The sequence below is a fragment of the Zingiber officinale genome, chromosome 4B (assembly GCF_018446385.1).
Source record: "Zingiber officinale cultivar Zhangliang chromosome 4B, Zo_v1.1, whole genome shotgun sequence".
NCBI lineage: Eukaryota > Viridiplantae > Streptophyta > Magnoliopsida > Zingiberales > Zingiberaceae > Zingiber > Zingiber officinale.
The window spans coordinates 91,360,357-91,373,311 of NC_055993.1; the positions used below are offsets into that span (position 1 = coordinate 91,360,357).

Genomic DNA, 12,955 nt, shown 5'->3' on the forward strand with positions numbered 1-12,955 from the left:
ACGTTCTCGAATTTCAACAGATGATCTTCTGGATCTGTTGTTCCAGTATATTCCCTGATCTGAAGATTTTGATATCGCTTAGGAAGCGGATCCTCTAGTACGCTTTGAGAGAATGGGGAGATGACTTTCTCAGGTGAGCTATCACTAGTTATCATTTTGATCTTACGCTTTTCTTTATCGGGTGCTTCACCAGAGGATTCTTGGAACACAGGCCTTCTACCCCCTGCTCCATAGGAGTGCGAAGGAAGGCTCGGGGACGTCTCGTCGGAGAAACAGCAGTTGGAGGAAAATACGCATGTTCCTCTTCTTCTAGCTCCTTCCCTTTCCGATGCTCGGTAGTTGATATTGCCGGATTATAAGCTGTTGGCAGAGTAGCTCCAGTGTGGGCTTGAAGTTGTTGTTGCTGCTGTTGCAAGGCTTTCTGGACATGGGAGTTGATGAGAAAATCCAAATCCTCACGACTGATAGTAAGTAGGTTTGATTTTCCGGCCTCTTCCATCATGTAGTCTCAGATTCAGGTGAGATTCCCACAGACGGCGCCAAATTTGATCCTGTCTGAGAAGCTAGACAAGACGGAGATCTGGAAGAAAGAAACCCACCGCGCCGATGAAGGATAATGTCGTGCTGATGAAGAATAATGTCCGCAGAATACCGATCCGAGAAACCCAAAGCGGATCGAGAGAAATAGAGTCACCGCAGGTCCTCCTCACACGAAGACCCGATGAGGAAGAAGAAATCCAAATATGAAGAGAAGAAACCCCGATCCGAAGCTTCCAAGACTTCCTGCGCACAAGAGACCAACCAACGCTATCGTCAGCGACCTAAGACCGGGGTGGGAATCCCTGGCTAGGCCCTCCGACGCTCAAGTCAGTGATCTCTCTCGGTGTGGAAGAAGGAAGAAGAAGATGAACAGTAGTTGAAAATTAGGGTTATGAATGTGCACAATGATGTGAACTGATGAACTTACCTAGCCAATGGAGAGGATTCCCCTTTTTATACCACTTCATATAACCTCCGTAGTTATGAAGTGGACCCCGGTTTGTTAGAGTTCGTTATGAGATGATGTCAGCGGCGTACTTGCGGTGAATCACTTTTAAGGAATCTTTTTTGTACCCCAGATGTACCTTCTTTGTCGTTTAGCACCTGCAAAATAATATGAAAACACATTTCCTGCCAAAATATATATTTTCTATCATATAGTTACATACTGTAAATATCTCCATTAATCATCATTTCACCCCTCCTACTGTAATTAATTCCATCTACCAATATTCCTTATATCGATCGAAGTCACTATATTCTATCAAGTGTCTTTCCCAATCATGGGTCAATCGACCGGTCTTGACTCCTCCTGGAAGGCATGTCCCGACCGATATTAGCCTAATTTCCCCTGGGAGGTATGTCCTGGCCGATATTAGTCTACCTCCTTTGAGGTATATGTCAGTTAATGCGAATCTTACTCTTGAGAAGTATGTTTCTGTCAATATAAACCTAACTCCTCCTGAGAGGTATGTCTCGGCTGATATTAGACTAACTCCGCCTGAGAGATATGTCCCGGTCGATATAGACCTAACTATCCTGAGAGGTATGTCTCGGCCGATATTAGACTAACTCTGCCTGAGAGATATGTCCCGGTCGATATAGACCTAACTTCACCTGGGAGGTATGTCCCGGCCGATATATAGCTAACTCTGCCTGGGAGGTATGTCTTGGCTGATATTAGCCTAACTCCGCCTTGGAGGTATGTCTCGGCCGATATTAGCCTAACTCCGCCTTGGAGGTATGTACCGGTCGATATTAGCCTACTCCCTTTAAAGTATATATATCTTCTTCCTAGGAGACGTATTTTGGTCGATATAGGCTTACCTCCTATCGGGGTATGTCCCGACCGATATTAGCCTATCTTCATCCTGAAGTTATGTCCCGGCCGATATTAGCCTACTCCCTTAAAGTATATATATCTTCCTCCTGGGAGACGTATTTCGGTCGATATAGGCTTACCCCCTATCGAGGTATGTCCCGACCAATATTATCCTATCTTCATCCTGAAGTTATGTCCCGGCCGATATTAGCCTACTCCCTTAAAAGTATATATATCTTCCTCCTGGGAAACGTATTTTGGTCGATATAGGCTTACCCCCTATCGGGGTATGTCCCGACCAATATTATCCTACTCCCTTTAAAGTATATATATCTTCCTCCTGGGAGACGTATTTCGGTCGATATAGGCTTACCTCCTATCGGGGTATATTTTGACCGATATTAGCCTATCTTCATCCTGAAGGTATGTCCCGGTCGATATTAGCCTATCTATGCCTGGGAGGTATGTCTCGGCCGATATTAGCCTAACTCCGCCTTGGAGGTATGTCTCGGCCGATATTAGCCTAACCCCGCCTTGAAGGTATGTCTCGGCCGATATTAGCCTATCTATTTTTCTTTTCCTTCCTCCTTTTCTTTCCTCATCGGGAGACCCACAAAACCTGACCCATATCACTAGTACACTGCAAAGTTTGAGGAGAAATATAGGCATTAAACAGCAAGAACAGCCATTTGATAGCCAGCCGATAATGGTTACATGTTTAGAAACACTCGATCTGAAGCCTTTTAAAGCTCTTTTATACTCGTCCTCATGGTTGGATCAAGTACCTAAAAGAACTCGAACATCAAAATCAATACATAAGCTGAAAAATAGTACCATGAACAAAAAACCATCAACTTGAATTGAGTCCATAAATGACACATGGAGTATTGAGAATTTCTTAATTTCATGGAATAAATTCATCACAACAATAGGAAACTAAGAACAATGAGAGATTAAACTCTTAGTTGTGATAATTCTACTTTGTCTTCCTCTTTGATCACTCCACTCTCATAACTTCAGAATCAACCTAAAACGGAGCCATTGTTAATGTGATACCAAACAGTAATTTCAGGACCATCATAAATTATTAATTGAATTTGAATTGGATTATATAAAGCATTGCATCACAGAAATAGGATGAAACTCATAGGAATTCTTAGTAGTTAATATCACAGCAGCTCTATGGGCAAACATATGAACTAATCTAGACTAACCAAAATATATCTTAAAGAGCACATCTCAGACTAGTGAATGAAACCAAAAAATATTGTTGGTTGACTAATATCTACTGAGAAGACTAAAAATAACATATAGCATAAAACACATTCTAGTAACCAGCCATGCTCACCAGGCATCCATCAATACAAATTGTTCTAAACATATGGTAAGGTCTCACAATGCATAAAAAAGTGTTATTTTCTTAGTAGAAGATAACAAAGAATATATGAACAAAGAAAATTCAAGTATAAGATAATACACATGAAATATGAAATAGGAGAAAAAATAAGATTCAAAATATAAACCAATTCAGCATGATTACACAACTTCTAGAAAAATAAAAGAACTAACAGATTCAAGATAAGAAGAATTTGAGCAGACTGAATTCTTAAAAAAATTATTACAGATGAGATAATCATCCAATGACAAACTATCAACAATTTGCAAGGAAAAGTAGGAAACTCACTTGTTCGTAGTCTGGATTTTTATCCAATCTAACCTAGAGCATGGAAAGTAAAAAACACATCAAGTAAACATCTAGTGAAACAAAAACTAGAGCATGTAACAAAACCTAAATAATTGCATTCAAATAAAGAACAAACATCATAGGAACATAAATCACTAAACTAACAAGCATTATATGGAATTAAACTAAAGAAAATGTATCAACTAAAATCTATATAATGGAAGAGACATTTAATCAAACACTTGATGGGCATGAGTCAATGAAATCATAATGTGTGCAAATTGAAACATAGGATGTCAAATTAATACAAGCACTTAATATTCACATAAAACATTACTCAATATGAAAGACAACATGAAGAAAAACATAGAACGAAACCTAAAGCATGAAATGAAATCTACATGAAGCTCTAAAATAGCAAAGACTCAATCAGCTAACCTATCAGCATCCAAAGGGTTTTCCTATGAACGATAGCAATTACAGCAACAAGTAGGAAGAGGAAAATGATTCCTTCGGTGAAATGAAGAACATTACATTGTAAGGTGTTTTGGAACATTTTATGGTGTTTTGGAACATTTTTTCTTACAGAAGAACAGGGAGATGAAATGAATAAAAAGAATAGCAATCTTATTAATTGGCACAACTTGAACTCTTGGTTCTGGGAATGTTCCTTGTGAAACAATTTCTTATCTTGTGATCATATTGTTGGAATTTGTGTTATCGCATACTCATTGTTAGTTGCATGGCTAGAGTTCTCTTCTGTTTGCATTTATGTTCTGATATATCAAGATTAGGTCGATGCATGTTTTTAAATTTCAAGAAACATGATAGGTATGAACATTACTTACTAGCCCAACAAGGGATCGTATGTATTGGTCAATCCTTTATGAATGCTAAATGATGCATGACAAACAGATTGATCTTACCCTGTAACCTCTATATGCTGCTTGGATTTTGATTGTTGAAATGTGGGCATAGTTGGGAACAGTCCTTGGTTTTCTTGCAGGCGATTTCGATTGTTGAGCCTTCTTGGGGAGCACTTGCTGCACTCTATGTTATTGGTGTTGCTCATTTTGAACATCCTCCAGTATTTGCTCAATTATGTTTTGTTGTCTATGCATTTGAATAAAGGAACCATTGTCATCATGGTTGGATTTGCTAAATCCCCACTTTTTCTTCTCTCTTTTTTGCTTGTCCTGTGAGTACTGCAGTCACAAAGATCACATTTAGGAACTGTCTAAATCTAAGGGCACCTTTAGTTTGACTTACTTGGATTAGGGTACTTGTCTGGACCAATTTATCCTTAGAGCTCGAAGTGAAGGCTCTTTTGATGAGCGTAAACCAACCCGATGTCTTGCCCATCTCTAGTGATCACTTGATTCAACAGAAATAAATGAAACAATTAAACTTTTAGACACTTATCACCACACACAGCTCTCTTGTTCTCTTGAAGCTCGATAATGCAAAGTGAGTATTCAATCTTTCGTGGGTCTGGACGAGGTGGCTGCTATGCGCGGGCTACTCGAAGCCCGGCACCGTCGCCACGCCGAGCGGCACGCCGCGGTACATAACATCGAGCGTCATCGAGGTAGCAGCAGCAACCCTTGAAGGAGGCGACGGAGGAAGAGGAGGAGGAAGGGGTGGCAATGGGCGTGCCAAGGTAGTGGCGCTGCCTCCGAGGGTCGGGCGGAGGGTGTGGGCGCTGGTGGTGGTCGCCGTTGGGAAGGTTGTTGGGCATCGTCATCGCCGGCGAAATCCACCACCGCACTTCCCGATTCTTGAGAGGGGTGAGGAAGAAGAGACGGCCGACGGTGGGAGGTCGCGTGCCCTAGCCGCGCAAGAGGAGATGTCGCGAACAGAAAGGAATCACCAGCACTATATCGTCGCATGGGTAAAAGGAAACGAAGTTTTCTCCTCCTTTAATCTGGGTCGTCCATATTGTGATGAAGATGGATGAAGATCCAGCCGTCAGATCTTGAGATAAGCGATCTAGATCACTTAAGATTGAGATGATAATTTGACAGTAGACAACGCTTTTTAAAAATTGTTGTCGTAGACACTAAAAAAAAGGCTAATAGACAACGCTTTTTACGAAGCGTTGTCTTTGACCCGTAAAAATCACTAATAGACAACGCTTTTTAAAAAAGCGTTGTCTATTAATAATAAAATAATGAAATAGACAACGCTTTTTACTAAAAGCGTTGTTAAAAAAAATAGACAACGCTTTTTATAAAAAGCGTTGTCGTTTAAGTGTTGTAGAATCCCAATTTTCTTGTAGTGCATTTTTTCAATATTATCATCATCATCCAAGTCCTCCTCCATAAATGATGCTGAGGTAGATATCAAACCTCCCGGTGATTTTAATAAGACCTCTCCACACCAAGGAAATATTTTTTGTACATCCTTGCACCGTACACTGATGGATTCCTCTAATTCTTCCTGAACCTCATTTCCTACATGTCTTAACTTATTTTCATCTATCGGCACTCCCATATCTTCCCCTGCTTTGATCGGGTGTAGAGATAAGTTTAGCACATTTTGTCCTGACCACTCTTTGAGATTTGATACCACCATATGGATTATTTCTTGTGCTTCATCCAAACTTTTTTTCATGAGTGCCCCTCCAGCCACTGCATCCAGAAGGCTCTTGTTCTAGAATGAAAGTCCAATGTAAAATACGTGAAGAATCAACCAACTCTCAATACTGTGATGCGGGCACTGATATAGAATTGATAAGTACCTATCCCAAGCTTGATGCAATGCTTCTTCGTCACGTTGCTTGAAGTATAGAATTTGATCCCTCAACTGAGCGGTCCTTTTTGGAGGAAAGTATCTATTTAAAAAGTTTCTCTCTAATTCATCTCATGTCCTGATGCTTCTCAGTTGCAGAGTGTTGAACCAAACCTTCGCATTACTTCTGAGGCTAAATGGAAAAGCTATAAGTTGTATTGAATCAGCCGGAACCCCCTCAACTCTCAGTATATTGCAATAACTGTGGAAATATAGGAGATGCAAGTAAGGATTCTCTGAATCTAATCCCCCAAACTAATTTTCTTGAACTTTAGAGATGAACGAAGGTCTAAGCATAAAATTCTTCGCTAGGATTTCTGGAAACACAACGGGCCCTAGCTCTTTAGCAGACTTCGGGGCTCTATCACTACAAGAAAAAAGCTAAACAACAACGCTTTTTTGGCGTTGTCGTATGTACTTAAAAAGTGATGTTGTAGATGGTGTTGTAGAAAGTCATATCAAAGACAACGCTTTAAAAGCGTTGTGGTTGGTCACAAAGACAACGCTTTTTAAGCGTTGTCTTTTCGTTCTTAAAAAGCGTTGTTATAGATGCTGTTGTAAAAATGCACATATCAAAGACAACACTTTAAAAGCGTTGTGGTTGGTCACAAAGACAACGCTTTTTAAGCGTTGTCTATTCGTTCTTAAAAAGCGTTGTTAAAGATGCTGTTGTAAAAATGCACATATCAAAGACAACGCTTTAAAAGCGTTGTGGTTGGTCTCAAAGACATTGTTTTTTAAGCGTTGTCTTTTATTACTTAAAAACGTTGTCTTTTTAAATTTATAAAAAATAGTGTTTTTCTAATTAAATAGCAAAAATTATAAAAATACTCAAAATTTACATATAATTGAATATCCACAACCACAATCATTTTTATAATAAGACTATTTAACAAATAAATAAAACTTTATATTATACAAACAAAATGTATACATATTGATCCACAAATTAAATTTGTATCATACAAGTTATCCTTAACTTCATGACAATAATTTTTCAAACACACAAGTTTTACAAAACCTCATCATTGACTAACCGCTATTGTTGGTGTCCATCGCATGGAATTGCTTCTTTAAGTCCAGCAATCTCTTCTTCCGAAAGGCTTTCAGCTATCACTCTTAGAGCCATCTTCTTCAACTTGTCATCAACACACCTGGGGTTGTAGGCAATCAAGAAATTTTGTATGAAAACTTTCATACATGTAAATCTCGTACTAAATAATATGTCAATGTTATATATACATGTAATTCATACCGTAAGTGTGTTTATATCATAACTGACAAGTTTTCTTTAGGGCCAACTTCTACTCAAGCTCTTTAAACACTGCATCAAAATAAAAAAATTGGCATTAGTTCTGTGCTAAATGAAAATCATATTTAGAGGAAAAAGCGGGAGTCTTGTAGATGGATATATTAACCAAGCATATTAATGTTTGACTGTCTTTACAAGTTCTAAGCATATATATTAACCAAGCATATAACCTAAGAGGAATAAGTTACAAAATGCTACTTGATGTTTGACTTGTCTTTATTGGATTTTGCGGCCCGGTCTTCTTGTAGCCAGGCACAATGTAATATTTGATGTTGACTCTACCTTTGCAGTTGTTTCGGCTTGAGGAGTGGCAAAGAATGGTGGAGTAGAGGATGGATTTTAGGTATTCATCCGTGCCATCGAGGAAATGACTTATTCCTCTTAGGTTGCCACAGGAACAGGATCTTCCACATCGAAGAAAAATATTACCCCATTTCCTTTTGCATCAGCATCACCTGCTGAACTGAGAAGAGCTAAGACGGCGAATTGAGATTCATCATGGGAACAGCTTACGGCTGTAAAAAAATGGGAACCATCAACAAGACAAAAGATTACAATCTTCTAACTACTCAAAGAGAAAATAGTATAAAGTTAAAGAAATATAAAAAATTCTATAAATATTTCACAAAATGTGAGCTTTGTTTGTAATCATACACCATTCGCAAAGCCACGGTAAGTTTATACTGGTCCAACAATGGACTGGTTCTTGCTGCCTATTTTGGACATTTGCAATTTATTAATATTAGTGCATGTATGCTAGAGACACTTGCAAAATAGAAGCTTTAGGACTCAAGATTGTTGTTGTATGGAACTGTTGACATGAACATCTAAAGTGCCAAAAATGGACTGGTTCTTTTTATTTCATTTTAATTTTCTGGTTCTTTTAGTCTTGGATTTATACTACGATCATTTAAGAGCCAAAAAATGCACACCTTCTGTAACAATCCCGTGAGACCAGTACAATGCCAAATTTGAAGTACTCCAAACTGAAAGTTATGGCTTTAAACCGTGTGTATAGGACACCAGATATTCTGATTCCCCAACAAATGAAGGCTTTGTAATTGGCTGTACAAGAAAAAGGAAAAAAAAACAGATGTAAGGACATTCACTGCTATTTCGATTTGCCAGATAACAATATAGGCAAAATGATGATTACCGAAAGTGTATCTCCAATCATAGCCACAAGAATATTGGAATCTGGATCCCATAATGTAATTATAGTCTCAGCTGCAATAGCAAGGACTGATCCATCGGCAGAAAAAGCAGCAGCTGTTAATGATTTTCCCCTGTCATCAATTCAAAGAAATTAATTTCATGGGAGTTCCACTGTGCAACAACACTATATGATGGGAAAAGAAATATATGCAAGCAAATAATTTCAAAAAATAGTTTAAAGATTTCACCAATAATTCAATTAAAAAACAAGGCATCCTTTAAATTAAGAAACAGTATCTTTTTTTCATAATTAATGTATATACAAAATTGCAAGTTCCATACGCCCAATCAACTGGTTCAGCTCTGAGTAGCATCAAATACAAGTATTACTTTAAATATCTCTGCTTGATTTGAAAGCTGTCTGCTTCCACAAATTATTTCAATTTCATTCGATACAAATAATTTTTTATGTTAAAATAAATCATAAAAACTAAAAGGCATCAAATGAGCAATGATATTAATATAATAAAGGAAAAAACATTTCATTGGCAGCAAAATTTAATACTTGTATGAACCAACAGATTGGCATCTCCAACCAGTTCTCTGGATTGATTCATTATTTCTGTCGGCATGAGAACCATGAACCCAAACCTGAAAAATAGATTACTCATTTAATCATTATATACAATGGGGCAACAGAAAGAAAAGAGCCTAATAGACACTACCTTAAAATCACCACCATAAGATGATGTGACAGCCATGTTGTGTCCAGGGAGAAATGCAAGAGATGAAACTTGAGCATCACTACATCAGAAAGTAAAGAAAATATAAAAAGGTGGTTTATTTTATCTGTTAGAGTGGAAGGTGTAAAGGGTTAAAGAAGTGCAAAGAAAACATTAGTCAAGTAGTGAAAATCTTATAATTTGTCCTGGAGCTCCGAAGGATAAGATTCATGTAACTGATTCCAAACAGTTGGGACAAACATGGGATGGTAGTAATGATAACGGCAGCAGTAACAAAGAACCAAGAATTATTAAGCAGCAGAGAACAACTTGGCAACCAATCACTCAAAGAAGAGCTAAGCCAGCCCACAACCATATGGATCACTCAAGGATAAGCAACGTCAGCCCATAACCATATAGACCAGAAATGAAGTTTCAATATAAAATTGATCAACATTTAACTAATTCAAGATTGTCAACTTGAAGAATTTCTCTAAAATGAGTAATGGTAACAATCAAACTTATCACTCTTTTCCAACAATCAAAAGGTTCAATATGCTGGAATAAGATATGATCTGATCATTCAAGGATGCTTTTCATATTGCAAAAGAAATGCGTGAATGTGCGGATATAATAACCAAATCATAAGCACCAAAACTATATAGAAATTAAAAACCAATGAAACTTCTGTTACATAAAACTAAAGTATCTAGAAAATTGAAAAGGAAATATGTTTGTCTCACTGATATGAAAGACCACATTGGTGTGCCAAATTAAATACTTCTCCAATTGACATCATAGAAAATTAAAAGATTGATGGTCCCTATTCGCAAAGTTATGAAAGATTTATAGAATAAATAAACAAAAAAATAAAGAACAATAGATGAAGCTCTGTTTGTAGTCTTCTTACCTGTGAGGCTCATATATGACAGTGGATAATAAGTACTCTGCCACTAGGGAACCACGAGTCCAGTATTTTAGACAAACCAAACCCCCTAATTTTTCTTCAGGAATTGTCACATCAATGGTAGCCATTAAGGAGCCATCAAGAGAAATGGATACAAGAGCCACATATAGCTGCAACCATCGAAGTACAAGTACATCCACGAAGAGTTAGCCAAAAATTCAAAGATCTAATTCATCATCTACAAGAATTATGATAGCTATCTATGTTGTAATGCAAAAGTAATTACATGCTTAAAACAAATTATGACAGCAACCAAGCAGATTTTAAGATTGACTCTCTCAAAATGCATCCCCAAGACATTATTTAAATAGGTGCAAATTTGTGATCTCGCTCTATTGAAACACAAACTACACACCAATCCTAGCATGGTAGTTTAGCATGAATCTCAGAAATTATTGAGCTTTAAACTAAATTAAATCTCTATCTTGTCCCAGACAATCCATGACTGATTACTCCAGCAATAGAAACATGTAATTGAATACCCCACAACTGCCACAAAGAGAGCCTGTGGGAGTTATGACACGTGCATTTCCAGTTTCCAGCAAATAGGAACCAATTGTGGTACTTTCTAGCTTATATCCCTGCCTTCTATGTGGCTGGCTAATCAGAATCAAAATGGATATTTTTGTACCCCATAACTGAGTTGTATCAAATATACTTGTTTCTAGTTAATGGAACCCAACAGTAACAGTGATATTTACAGAGCTAATTCCTGGAAGCAATAATGTCTTAGCAAAAAATGACCCAAAGAATCCATAAAAATGCAACTCCAATCAAGCTGTCTACAGAAATTTGGCAGTTGGTACAAATAATGCATTCTTTCCAAATGTCAAACTACAAATTAGAATTGCTTCTAAACTAACAGCCTACTAATGCATGGACGATTGACTCAAAGAGCTACGGATACAACAGAACAAAAGTTAAGGTAATAGTCATAACAGATACAGCACCGCAAATATATCTTGATTAGTTAATGGCGTACCATAACGTCATCTGCAGGCTGAAAATTTCTTTTGCACACTTGGACCTAAGCAATAAAATAAATATCATGAGAACTTGCTTTTTCTTAAAAGGAAAAAAGAGATGTCAAGCTCTAGATGATAATATCAGAATGCAAAAATAGAGCCATCACCTCTGAAACCTCATGGTTGTCAAACAAGCTATAGAATTGTACACAATAATCTTCAGTGGAAACAGCAACTAATCCAGTTGTCTGCTCAAATGCAACTTGTGTGCAGGATCCTTCATGTTTGAGAGGAAACGAAAAAGGAGGCTGAAGATATACTAGAATATATCAACATACGAAAGTTTATCCAGGAAAGGTTTTCAGTAAAACTAAGCCAACAAAGCATTGATGTCTAAACCATATGGTATGACAAACCTTGATTCCCGATATGGATTTTGAGATATCCATTGTAGGCATTTTTAGCAGATGAATGTGATTATCTGAACAAGATACCTGGAAAAAAATATGAATTAACATTGGCTTCCAAATTTCAATTAAATCAAAACATCAAAAGCAGTACAAAGCAATAAAAAGTAGTGTGACAAGTAGAACTATAGAGGTTTATCAATTCTGTATAGGATCATCAGTTGCCAATAATATGCAAAATGCCTGTAGATTTACTAAACAGGACCTCCTTATTAAACATATAATAAAAAATGGAAAAAAACCTCATTTTCAATGAAAAAAATAATGTAATGATATATAAGAAGTCTCCTTAGTTAAGTTGGACATCCTCTTTTGAGTAGGACTTCCTCTTTGATTCCCACGTGATTGAGAACCAGGAATCCTAATTAAAGTGTTTTGGTATTTTAGTCAGATTGAGCCTCACTTTGACTTCAACAACTCTAAATATATAGTGCCTAGCACAAACTTCATCAGATTATGTACTCATCTATGCAAACCATATTTTTAATCAGTCTTCATCAGATTATGTACTCATCTATGCAAACCATATTTTTAATCAGTCTTCATCAGATTATGTACTCATCGATCCGTGCCATCGAGGAATGACTAAATCATGAGAAAATACAATCAGGGGAGGGGGAAAATTGATGCAGTATGAATCCGGCAAAATGGCTAGTTCGGAAAATAATCAAAAATAAACAAAATCTTATTCTAGAGGGATGGAAGAAATTTTACCTTTCTTTCTTCCGTTCCTCCTACTCTCGAATCTGCTCTGCGAGGAAGGAACTAAGATCGAAGGGTTCAGAGGAGTTGAGGAGCCGTGAGAAGATTAGGAAGGGTAAGCTGACTTTGATTTTTTTTTTTTTTTTTTTTTTGAGCAGACGACATTTCAAGAAATAATAATAGCATCGAATGCACATTTCATCTCATCCATGTGCCATAACACCACAGGAAGAAGCCAGAAACTGCACTCGTTTATATAATTAGACCACATGTAACACACTGCCATAAGATCATTAAGTAGGATTTTTTAACATGCTTATACAAACTTCA

The 12,955-nt window shown here is 37.3% G+C and overlaps 1 long non-coding RNA gene across 1 annotated transcript; it reads right to left on the reverse strand.

The window, feature by feature from the left end:
• Nucleotides 1-11,484: 11,484 nt before the first annotated feature.
• Nucleotides 11,485-11,959, reverse strand: LOC121977719. Its single transcript, XR_006111013.1, has 3 exons — nucleotides 11,873-11,959; nucleotides 11,624-11,764; nucleotides 11,485-11,518 (listed from the first exon to the last, which is right to left on the reverse strand). It is a non-coding gene; the product is annotated as an uncharacterized LOC121977719 (long non-coding RNA).
• Between the last annotated feature and the right edge of the window lie 996 nt (nucleotides 11,960-12,955).